At 36.9% G+C, this 12,856-nt stretch overlaps 1 protein-coding gene across 16 annotated transcripts in view; it reads left to right on the top strand.

The window, feature by feature from the left end:
• Window positions 1-12,856, top strand: part of large2 (LARGE xylosyl- and glucuronyltransferase 2) — a 271,183-nt gene that overhangs the window by 215,712 nt on the left and 42,615 nt on the right. For 9 of the 16 annotated variants that reach the window (XM_088612019.1, XM_088612013.1, XM_088612010.1 and 6 more), the window contains one exon: window positions 10,092-10,188. The exons of 3 other annotated variants lie outside the window; for them this stretch is intronic. The gene's annotated coding sequence lies outside the window, so the exon portion shown is untranslated. Of the gene's footprint in view, window positions 1-9,649; window positions 9,799-9,850; window positions 10,189-12,856 lie in introns of those variants that run through there. 4 more of the 16 variants (XM_088612011.1, XM_088612007.1, XM_088612004.1 and 1 more) reach the window with 2 other exon arrangements.

The following is a 12,856-nucleotide window of genomic DNA, read 5'->3' as shown; positions in this document are numbered from 1 at the left end:
AGCAGGTTATAATGCATCCCTTTCATGAGGACTTAATTCCCTTTCGAATGAGAATTAACACCAATCATAGTCCATCCACAGGTTTATTCATATAATTCCTAAAAATTGTCTAACTGTAGAGCATATGCTGAACATGATAAAGTGAAACAATATGTACATGTGTGACGTGCAGTTTTAAAAGCCTTTCTTTAATTTTCTAAACATGCAATTTCACTTGGACAGCAATTACCACATACTGTATATAAAAAAAGAAACTTGTGTTATTTCTTTATGAAGCTGATGTTTGGCACATAGGACAAGCACTATTACTGAACTATTAACTCTTGGTGGTATAGCTATGTGGGTGAGCTGAATAGATTCCACAGGCTCCCTGTTGCCTCACTGCTTTGTATTATAAAAACCTTTGTAAGTGAGGTAGTACCGCGACACTACTGAATTGACACTGATTCAAGAAGAGTCCTTATGTTAATTTCCCCTTTTAGAAGATTGAAGCAGACTAGTTTGACCCCCCAGAAATTTCCCATAGAATAAATACAGCACACCTTTATAGATTTGAACTTGTGTTCAGCCAAATACATCAATTGTGACTGAATTCTCATTCACAATAATGAACTGGTGAATACCTTTGTAGGACATCAACAAAAGTAATTTTTGAGTGAAGTTATTACTCAAAGGCACAGTGTCCCATCCAGAATTTGAACACATGGCCCTCCAGCCTCATGTCGTGAGCCCTAACCCCTACTCCAAGGTATAGTAAGAAAGATAGCACTAAAATGTTTTTTTTCCTCCAATACAGTTCTTTATTTTGCCTTATTTGTTTGGTCAAATTTAATGTAAACACATAGAAAACTAATCTTTGTTAGCATCATATCAACTCAACAGGCATATTTTTAAATGTGAATTCCTCTGTTTCTAATATGTAATATAACAGTGTAAAGCAAGAAGCATTTTTTTATTTTTAGAATAGCAACATGCTGTGAATTAGGCCATCAGATTTCAGATTAAATTTAAACAGATTAGTATTCAAGAATCAAAAGAGTGATTTCAGTAGGATTCTTTAAGATTGTTTAAGAAAAACATTTAGACAAGCTGTACTAAACCATGTACTACTGTATATTCAATGTGGAAAAAAAGATCACTTTAAGTCTGTGGCAACTTTGTAGCAATCTATGTATTATGAAAATAGTAAAAACAATATAGAGTTGGGAAAGGATGATTAGATTTTAAATAGGGGATTCAGGCTCTCGCATGTTCACGTGGTTCCATTTCTGATGTGTGGTATTATCCCCTAGGTGGTATTTAAATGTTCTGCACACATTTGGGGAAGTCTGCCATTTCATAGAAAAGATTTCTTTTCACTGTTGTGACTGCTTTGATGATATATATGAACTACAGAAATATGCTTATCTTAATGTTAGTCCAATGTCCCCACCTTTGGCATAAATATGTGAAAAATTTAAAGCCTATGTCAGGTTGGTCCCTCTCTTGATACAACTAAGGATATCGACTACAGGGGGTTTAAAATTCCTGGCAGCCAGCAATGTCTGAATGATCTTAAAACATCGCCATGGATTCAAATCTGCAGGACCATTTTATACAGCCTATCGTGCTCCACTTTCTAATAGAGAAATTCAATTTTGATTTCTCTCTGACAACAAATTTCAGGATGGGTTTCTAATAAAGTGAAGCAAAAGGCAGACAAGAAAAAGAGAATTTTGGGTTTCATGGAATCTAGCAGTCCCATTGATTCCCCTATAAAATGTTGCTTGAAGCTTTTAATAAAAATCTTTCCCACGTTACCTCCTTTGGGAATAAAGCCCAGCTTCCTGATAACCTTAACCAGTCTTTCAGTGCCAAAAATGAGAGCTTCAAGCATTTTTCAAATGTTTTTTTTTTCTTTTCTGTTACAGAAGGGAGCAGTATGCGTCCCCTTATTAGTCATTCCAGATACTTCCATTATTTGCTTTGCAGTGCTGGGACACGCTCTAAGCCCTCCTACATTTGAAAGTTGTTCTGAGCTGTGAACGTTGCTAAAGATTTGTGTTTCTGTACAGATGTTGGTTAAAGCTTTGCTGATACCAAACTCATTTCATTTCTGACTTGTGCCTGATTTGAAGCCGAACGACCTCAAGAATGCCAGAGAGTCTGGGGCATTAACACGTTGAGTCACCCAATCCCCCCCCCCCCCCCCCCCCGATAGCCACGCATTGCTCAGTTGATATACAGGATCTGACTAGTGCAGTCTTGTGGATGAACTAATGCATCCTCAAAGTCAGAATCCAATTTGCTCTGAGTCTTGCAGTCTTGTGTGACCTTTCGCATTCTTAATGATGTTCCATTCCTTAAAAACTAAAAAAAAAACATTTCATTAAGCATTTACTTAAAGTACTTATGTTTACAGTTATGAGGTTCCTTGTACATTCTGAAGCAGTAAACAAACTCAAGATGCACATAGTAAAAATGTACACCTTGCAATAAATATTTTATCTATTTGGGTTTACTGGGGTGAAGTGAGTGACTCCTACCTAATTTATTTATTCTTAAATCCCACATCAAACTGCATGGCTCAAGCATTTGCAGCTTAATTTAACATTGTAATTTCTCCTTTTTTACTTGCATACAGTAGATGAATAACGCTTTGTTAAGGGCAGTGCAGGAAACAGGCTGGTAAGAAAAGTGACTTAAACTAGATGCCTTAATGGGATCAGATTTGAAAACATAAAGTGTGACAGCATGCAATCCTTCAAAGTGAAACACTTCAGTAAAACATATTAATATATATTTAACATATTCCTTTGTACTAGGCTACAAACAAAACAACCACTGTTTGTGCAATGAAATGATCATAGTTTCATAAGTAACTAATCTCGTGTACTAAGTACAAAGATACAGTAGGGGTGTTGACTCATAATAGAGGCTGTGCACCTCTCAGATGGGGACTGCCTTTCAGTATTCAGTATGAAGTAGGTAAAGTGAGATCCTTGGTGATGAAAGGTGCTCTATAAATCTAAGGACTAATTATTATTAGTTAAATTATTGTTTCACAGTAACCGATTTTAATAAATACAGGACAAGATGAGAAATGGATTTAGATAAAGCAGGATGGGTTGTACTTGAACCAGAGGGACAACCATATATTGGAGAAATGATTCAATTTAGGCTTGTTGCTCTTTCTAATCTATATCAATGCTTTGGATGCCTGATTCAGTTAGCAAATTAGTTCAAACAGCAGATGATACATAAATAGGGGTAGCAGCAAGCAGAAACATTGGCAAGGGATTTGCCAAAAGACTAAGAAAAAAATCCTGGATTGGGCAAATGCTTGGCAAATTAAATGTAATATTGATAAGTGGAAAGTGATACTAATGGGAAATCACATCATGCATTATACATATTGCATGGGTAATTCTGAGCTGCTGGAATCTATGCATGAAAGGGATCAGAGTGTTTGTGCAGGTCCTTCTATGTCCTCATTAAGAAAGTGTAGAAAAGCCATAAAAAACAAACCAAATGCTTGAGTACATAGCAAAAAAAAGTAGAATTTAAAATTCAGGGGAACTTGGGCAGGAAAGTTCAGCTTTGCAACACATCTGTAACACCTCATTTAGAATATAGTGTTCTGTTTTTTCCCCCACATTATTAGAAAAAGGATATTACAAGGAGTTTCAGAAAAGATTTCAGAGAGCAACAAGGCTGACTCCTGGTCTCAGAAGATTGTTGTATATGGATACATTAGAGGTGCTAAATCTCTTTAGTCTAGGATGAAGGAAATTGAGTGGAGATTTGATTCAAGCGTACAGTATGTACTGTATATAAAGACATGTTTCAGACTTGAAATAAAGTACACGATCAGGGGGTCACAACTGGAAACGTAAAATCTTATGTCATACAATGATTTGTGGGTAACTGGAACAGTCAGGTAATCAGATCCAAGCCCTTACCTCCACGAATTGGGCCACAACGTCATTTGTATGTTAAAATAAGCAGTGTAAGAGAAGTAAACCAAAAAAAAAGAAATAGTCAAAATTATTGGTCAGAAAAATGTTATATTATAGAAAGTAGATTTGAAGCAGCGGTAATGATGTAGGTAGCAGGTTAGACAGGGTGTTCATTAGATACCACAGATGGGGAGCCTGAAAAGGTGAATTTCAGAAAAAGACTCTATTTGGGAAAAGTACTCTTTTGTTCTTGCCAGTACTGCTTAATTTATTCTCCAGGTTGGAATTTGAAATTACAAATGACTTATAGAAAAAATTGAGAAAGTTCTCATAGTGTGAATTAAAAAATTGGAAGTTATTTGTAAGATTTGCCTACTTGGGATTTATATGGAAACACAAAATCACCTGGGTTAACACCTTTATAATTAGATCCTGAATAAGGACAATTTCTGTAAATTTTGTAAGACCTACATTACTTGTTTTTAAATTATATGTTTGGGAATGAAGTCTTGTCTTGTGAGGTGGTGGTTCTAGTCTGTCTACAGGTATATGTGCTGCATTGATGCTTTGATTCCCCTGAGCTTTCTCTTCTGGCTTCATCAGCCACCATCTGTAGGAAATCATTCACAGCAGAGTCCCCTTAAACTACTTGGCCTTGCTTCTGCATACATTTTGTGATAACAACAGCCTTAAGCATATTTCCAAAGCCCCCAGAGTGGGATGGGTCTTGTGTTATAGTGGCAGTGCCCATGTGTTAGACTACAGAGGCCCCAGATTCGTATTCTTCTGTGATTTGGATCAGCAGCTTCATCATAATTTAGTTTTGAACGGGCAATGTACTGCAAATTTTGTCATATGAACACTTTATATTAGTTTAAAAAGAAAAAGAGTGAAAAAACAATTGGTCTATGATAGCTAATGATGTCAGCTGTTAATTATTAGTTATTTTGTTTGCCCATGGAAAGATCAACAAGTTGAAAGGCTAGTGTTTTTTTTAGAAAGTGGTATTGAATGTTAGCATAACCTGGCTTAAAACTCAGCTAGGATGTACTAACACTAATACTGTAATTGTTAAAGTTTGTGAAAGAGAGGGAGCTATTTAGCCCAGCTTGTTTTTTGGGGTTCTAGTAGCTAACTGATCTAAGGATCTCATCAAGCCATCTTGAAAGGTGAAACAGCATTGTCTTCAACATGGCTGGAAAAACGTGACTCCCACAAACATTTTGAGTAAAGAAGGGTCTCTTTTCTCAGTTTTAATTGTGTTTCACTGAGGATTCTGAGTGTGCCTGGAGGGTTAGCTTTGTCAATGCATTTGAAGATCTGGACTAATTGAACCGGGTGCCATCACAGTATTCTCTGTTCGAGACTAAAACGATTTAGTTCTTTTAGCTTGTTACAGTAACACATTCCTTTGAGTCTGGGAATGTACCTGATAACACATCCCTGGAAAGATTCTAAAGAACAGAGCTGCATTAAATTTTTTGTTAACCAGAATTGTACACAGTATTCACAGTATTAAAGTGAGCCTTTAATAGTATATTGAATAATTTAATGTTACATCCATTTACTTAAATTCTAAACTTATAACTGTACATCTAGATACAATGTTTACTTGCCTGTAACCCTTCATACTGTATACAGTCTGTCTACATTAAATTAAATCAGTGAGATGTTTCCCTTGATTTAGATCTTGAATTCTGTTGAAATATTTGAATGTCTTTTGCAGCAATCATTTTAATGTTTGTATCATCTTTAAACTGTGATCTGAGACTAGTTTACTAACTATGCTAGAATCTAGATCGTTGATTTAAAACAGGACTAACAGTCTAATACAGTCTACAGTCTAATATAGATCCCTCTGCTAATTACATCACTTCAGTCAGAGCCTTTGTCCATTATCTGTACTTTGCTTTGTATCTATTAAACAGATCTTAATCTTAATACATGCATTTGCTTGAATGCCTATCACCTACAGTTTAAATAAATAATTTGTATATAGCACCTTTAAAAATGGATTCCCAAACCTACATAATCCTAAAATGTAATGCCAAGTGGTCATGCATCATACCATATCATCTACCAGAGGCATGTTAATTACTGTACAGTTAATTACAGTGTCAGAAAAAAGCAGACATTTCTGTATTTGATATAAAGTGTCTGTAAAGCCAGCTTTTACCCCTGCTCTGAGGCTACACAATTCCTGATGTCCACCAAAGCAATCTCCTGGGTGTCTCTGCAGTGGCAGTAGTTACAGGAAGTCACTTCTGACGAAAAGCAGCGGGTTGATGTGAATGAAGTTTGAGGACCTATAGCTGAATGTGAACCGTAGCAGGTGCACTAATGGGGCTCCAGTCCTGGGGAACGTCCACTATCAGACAGGACATCTGTTTCCTACTTGAATAATGAAGTAAGGGCTATAAATTATGGGCTTCAGAAGCAGGTCAAGTGTGCTTAAGCCTCTTATCAGTGCAGAAAACAAGAAAAATCTGCTTGCTTTATGAAAGCAAGGCTGTGTCTTCCAGTAAATTACATTTGACCCTGCCTGCTACAGATGGAAATGTGTCCATGTTGGGAGATCACATGAAAGACCAAACCATCCAGCCAAAAGTACAAGCTGCCACTCTTTCACTGCAGTGAGTCATCCGAGTAATAATTATGTGAAGAATTAATATTGTTATATGCACCTGTTGCATTTATCTATACATAACAGTAAATAGTAATCTACAGCAAATAGTAACCATTAGAGGTTAATACTTTCAATTGTAAAGAGAATCAATTTTCTTAATATTAATTGTTATTTTTCATATTGCTTTTGTTCCAGATTAATGATAATCTTAAATCTTTTCAAATTTCCTGGAGGTAACCTACACCTCCACCTAGTGCTTTACTCAACCCATGACTTGTTTGTTGGTTTTTACATCGGCATACCTCTGGATTAAGGCTGGTGATGGTATACAATATCAGCACCAGTCTAGCTGGGTTTGGAAGGTGTTTCCTGTCAGTATTGATGTTTTTACCCCTGTTACATTTTCATTATTAAACCCATTTTTTGTTATTCCTGATGACAGACTGTTCTGAGCTCTGGGTTAGCATTATTAGACTTGTAATTGAGCGAAAGCTGTTTGAGTGAACACGCCTACATTAACTTACAAGATGATGCAGTACCTGGCCAGTCATCCCCATCCACATCTGAGCCCTCCTGATAATTCATAACCTGCTTGCTTGTCAATTGAATTTATTTATTTTTTAATGCAGCCTCCTGAACCATAAACTGCTGGGGGAAAACGCCTTATGCTATCATTAAATGGTTCGATAGCCCTTTAATCAGGAAGATTGCACTCACCTGTTCTCAGACATTCATTGTCAAAATCCCCAGTCTCCTTAATTACAATTATACAGTCATATCAGAAGTTTAATAAAATGTGAGTTGATTAAACTTTCAAGATGAAAAAGAAAAAAAGGTGTTAGGAGAAGAAAACAATATTTACAGTGTCTGTGAAACAGGTTAATGGGTTTTTTTCCCTTCAGGATAATTTGGCAGTTAAGAGAAACAAATTTTTTCGAGCATAGCAGGCATTTTGCCATTCCTGTGTTAATCTATTTCTTCCGAATATTCTGCATTTTTAAGGCAGGGAAACAGTACCGTTCAGTGGACGTCCTGCAGTATTATCTTGTGCCACAGTGTTCTAGCTTTGAACTTTGTCATCTGTGGGACCATTTGGTCTTTCTTACAACCCTTCCAAACTCATATGATGTGCAGAACAAAATGGTCTCTTCTGTTAGAAAGCATTACAAGGAGAAGGGAGAGAAGGGATATTATGACCTTTGAACTATGCAGTAAGTACCCAGGGACTCAAGTGAAAATGAGTTTCTAATAATTTTAGCCCTAATTCTTGCAATGCTATACTTTGTGTATGGGTGAGTTAAAACAAAAAAATCTAAATGTCTTCCAGGACTTGCCTTCCTAGGATACAACAGCTTTCAGTGCGAAGAGGATACTGTACTTGTGCATTAACTAGTTTAGGTTCTGGCTATGAGAAGCTGCAGATAATAACCAAGTCAATGGTGTGAATTTAGAGCTGCTCCTGTGGTGTGTGGATAGAATGTCAGTAGGGATCGGTTTGCCTGACTGCATTACAGGAACCCCCCACTGTGTTCTTTAGTCGGCAGTAGCACCACCACTTACAGATGCTAATATTCAAGTTGAATATTCCCTTCTTTCAAGTGGAGTGTTAAAACATGATTGATGGAAAAAATCTGAAAAAAATGCTGGAAATTAATCCCATGAAAGAATCAATTATCACAGCAGTGGTGCAGATATTTGCTCATATTAATCACTACTTAAGTGAAAAAGATGAAAGACAAAAGAGGTATAGAGGAACACGTGGAATACATTTTTTTAAAAAGTCTAGGATCAGGCCTGATTCTGTACTGATTCGTTACTACAATACAGGTAGGGTAAGAACGATCCTGTAATACATTTTTGGTCTGTAGCACAATGATGTAGGCTGTGCTTCGATATAAATCATTTCATAACAGAAAAGCAGTGAGCCAGAAGATGATGTTTACTTTACTAGTGTTGCAAAACATTATGTATCCCTAACCTCTGAGAGCTACTGGCTGGGAGAGGATGCTCTACCTTTGACTTGGAAGGCAGCCCCTGTCAGGAGTTCAGAATGCAGCCTCGGAATGTTTACAGGAATCTAAGTGGGCCTCTGGAATGTAGGAAGGTACTGTAAAGGTGAAAATAACAGGTGGGTTGCTACGGTAACTCCAGATCCTACAACTATCACTTATTTACTTCGAATGCTGTACTGTGGAGGAATGCAGTGTGGTTTGTGTTTTGATTATGATCATTTGGAAATTAACCTGTCAATGCCACCTTGAACTTCAGATCAGAAAGCAAAATTACATCTGATGAGTACCCTTAATAATCAATATTGTCTATGGGTATTTAGGTTTTTTATTTAATCACAATTTGCTCAGATTCAAATGAAGTATTGTTCTATATGTTATGTGGATAATTTAGTATATGAAGGGCACAGGTGAAAGTGTAATTGAATGTTTATTTTGCAAGTCAGATTCAAAGGCATTTTTTACTTAGTTTTCTTCACTTTAATAGCTTTTTTCTCAAACCGGCCTCAGGTGTTGCTGATTTCATTTAAACTCTTACTGTAGCTTTCCCATTCTCAGCTTTGAAGGTGGTGTTTGTGAAGAATATACAGTTTATGAATGCCTCATACAAGTGAAATTACAGCTAGAGAAGGATTTTATAGGCAAGACTCCACGTTTACGCAGCGGACAGATGGTTCTATTTAAGAAAAATAGCATCAGCCCTGCATCTAGGTCTTGCAGTGCTTACCACATTGTCTCAGCAAACATTGTGCAAGTGTCTATGAATTTTGACAAAAATGTGAGTTTTGTTTTTTGATACTTGTTCATTATAATTCTTGTAACATACCACAGAAAGGGAATTCAAATGACCTGTTTAATTGGAACATTGACATTAGATAAAATATATGCATAATTCCATGTTAGCAATTATTTTCTCTCTTTCTTACTTAGGAGTAAGTACTCAATTGTTCCATACCAGATAACCTTCATTAATTCTATTCTGTCACTATGCTTCACTGTTAATCATTTCCATTGGGGTCACACAGTACAGTAATGAAGACAACCTTTTTTCCCCTCTCTTTTCTCTCTGTGTGAAGACTTTAAGATCCTGCATTCCAGACCTGCTCAGAGTTTGTCTCCTTTCTTTTGTCATGGATGGGTAATCATTTGCAAGTTTCCCTACCCTCACCCCACCTCACGGTCTCTAATCTGAAGACACCAAATAGAAACTACTCCTGAGAAGGAGGTAAAAAAAAAAATCCTGAAATCTGAGTCTCCAAGGGGTGTGTGTGTGAGTGAGTGTGTGTGTGCTCGTTCACCCATTGTGTTTACAGAGGGAGTTTGAAGTTTCTTGTCAGTGGAGGCAAAGTCATTGCTGAAGTGAATAAGCGGAACCTTTTGAAGCGAAAGGTTATGAAACTGCAAGTTGCCTTGTCGTTGAAAAGCTTACGAAAACTAAAGAAAGAACAAAAACAAGGAAAGAGATTAAAAGAAGGGAGGCACGAGGCACTGAGCTGTCTGTTTTTTGTTCTGTAACAGTGAAGTAATCTGGGGGAGAGCAGAGTGCCCTTTGAAGTTAACCTGCAGCCAGAAGAGTGGGAGGGAAGAGCTGGTGCTTCTCACAGGAAACAGACAGGTATGAGAGGTCAGAGTCCTGGCGCAGAATCTCAGCTTACCGTCAATGTTCAAATGTGTTCGGCACCGACAGGCTTTCACCCACCAGTTTAAACGGAGCATGTGTTGGGGTTAATCAAGAAAACTGGGAAGGGCTTTCTGGTGTTTAAAACAGCATATTTAATGACCAGTCCACTATGGTTTGATTGAGATCAATGTATCGATTCCCTAACAGTGTGAATCGCATTTCTGCGAGAAGTGCACTTAGATTGCACTTGTAATTTCTGGGCGAATTGTACGGATTTGGTTCCTGGTAGACCTGTACTTAACACACACTCTGCGGAGGTAGGCTTCTGAGTCCCTCGTGTACCAACATGCATATTTTTCTATGTTTCCAATACTGAGGAATGCACTCCGATTACAGTATCAACTCAATTTGTCTGTTTTGGTTGACGGGAGGGTCATACCTTATGAACTCCAGCATCCTGAAACTGTAAATATCAATAGATCAGTTGTGTTTAAAGTATCTTATCTATTATTCAAGAAAAATATTCAGTAATCAGCTAATAGCATCTGATGTAATATTTACCTGTAAGTAGAGATGTGGTAAACTATTTTTCTTTGAATTGTTTTAGCTATAGATATGTTCGAACAGCTTGTAGATTTAGTGTAAAATTAGTTAAAATTCAGATTTTTTTGTTTTAAACTACTTCTATTTCTGAATTCCTCGGTGGGCATGGGTTTTGTTGTTGTAACAGCTGAAGTCCCAAAACTGAACCACATCAAATACTACTATACTTAGTAATAGAAACTAAGAATTGGATCATCTTGGGTATTTTTTTGTATTTTGTAGTCCTACATCAAAGTGTCCTTGAGGTTCTTTGTTCGATTTGAGTTTTAATTGAATGTCTCTGGTGATGATAAAAAAAGAGCAATCAGAAATAATCTAATAATTAGAAGGAAAGTGTGTCAAAGGCAAATGCAGTACCAACATTTACAATCTGAGCAGATATGAAATGCTGCTTTGTACATTAGGCCTGAGAATTTTTTTATGGCAGTTTAATGAGCCATTAATCGATCGCATTAAGATATTCCCAAAAACCTTGCTTTCATGGATATTATTGATTCCGTTTTTCCAATAGAAAGTCGTGAGGTCCACTGCACCATTTTTTAAGTCATTCTGTTCATCATACCTAAGGGAATAAGATGTTTATAAAGAAGTATATTTATGATGCAAACGCATTGGTTTCCTATAATGCAGGTAGTGTCCTGAGCAACATCTTTGAATCTGAGTCTGCCAGTACAATTTTATAAGGTCGCTACAGTACACCAATCAAATAGAATGTAACCTTTTTTTGTGAAGGATAGAAACAGCAGAACTAAAGAACTAAAAAATACTGGTGGTCATATATAAGGTCACTAAGACCTTTGGCATGAAAGGCAGGATAAGATGGAACCTATAAATCGTACAAACCTAAATTGTCTTCCTTAATCCATTTTAAACTAGGACAATGTTGTTTTCTGATCTGTTTCCAATGGGATTGGGTTTTCTATGTATTGTGCTACATGTGACAGCCTGTTTTTGCTTTTCTGTTTATACTGAAAGCCTGCTTGAATTACTGAGTGCAGCCTTTAGGTTCATTAATTAGGCTTTGTTTGCTTTCTTTTTTTAATTAGATTTTGATGGCTGTAGCTAAACCAATTCCTGTAAAACATGAATATACTATATAGGAAAAAAAGGTCCTAATGACAAATTAATACTGTTTGAGAAAGAAGGTTTTGTTTAAAAAATGCGTTGGCAATGATATTGCAGCCATAAAGGAGAGGCAGTATCTGTGGCAATTATGCTGGATCCTCTCAGCTGCTGGAAATAAATATGCAGGATACATTGGAAAGTATTGATCTAAGTAGCTCATATACCGTAGCTATATTTCTACAGAGAATGTGAATTTCTCAGGTTAAGGAGATGCAGAAGGTGTCGGATTTTAAGATTTAAATTTAAACTTGTCAGACCTGGCTTTAAAGGACACATCAAATTCATTTTGTCATGGGGAAGGTCATGGGGCAGAAAATAATGGCCTATTAAGAAAGTCATTCAATATAAATAAAGTAAAGCCAACTGTATTACCAGCCTATTTCTGTGGGAATACATCTTATTTTGGAGCAGGGGGGAGGGGGGCACAAGTTTTCTCTTCTTCTTCTCCTTTATTGACAGCATTAAATCATAATTACACCATTAGTTTGCGGCACCCTTCCCTAAAAAAAAGTATGATTAGGGAGGAAATAATTACAACTGCACAAACTGACTGAGATAACTGTCTTCTCGCTCAGATGTTGTTCCTCTGTTGCTAATATGTCCTGTCTATAAATATCCATAAATAGTTTAACAGACATGACAAATGTCAATGGATAATGAGCAAGTGGAAAGTTTCCAGGAGCAAAGACCAGTGCCGTTAATGGCTTTTTTTAATCTAAGTGTAGGTGAGGATAGTAAGGCTCACTGCACTTCCATAGTTGGTAGGCGATACAGACCTTTTGGCTGAGAGACGGCTCCAAGGGCCATCCTCTTTAAAGCTTTTACATTGTCTCTGGTATCTACACCTACATAAGAGAGAAAACCAGATTAAATTATTACCCGAGGGGAAAGAGCAGCTCCAAGAATGTACCATTTGGCTAAATACCTTAACTGC

The sequence above is a fragment of the Lepisosteus platostomus genome, chromosome 18 (assembly GCF_059453375.1).
Source record: "Lepisosteus platostomus isolate fLepPlt1 chromosome 18, fLepPlt1.hap1, whole genome shotgun sequence".
Lineage (NCBI taxonomy): Eukaryota > Metazoa > Chordata > Actinopteri > Semionotiformes > Lepisosteidae > Lepisosteus > Lepisosteus platostomus.
The sequence above is the reverse complement of the archived record's forward strand: the minus strand, read 5'-3'. Positions and strand labels throughout refer to the sequence as shown.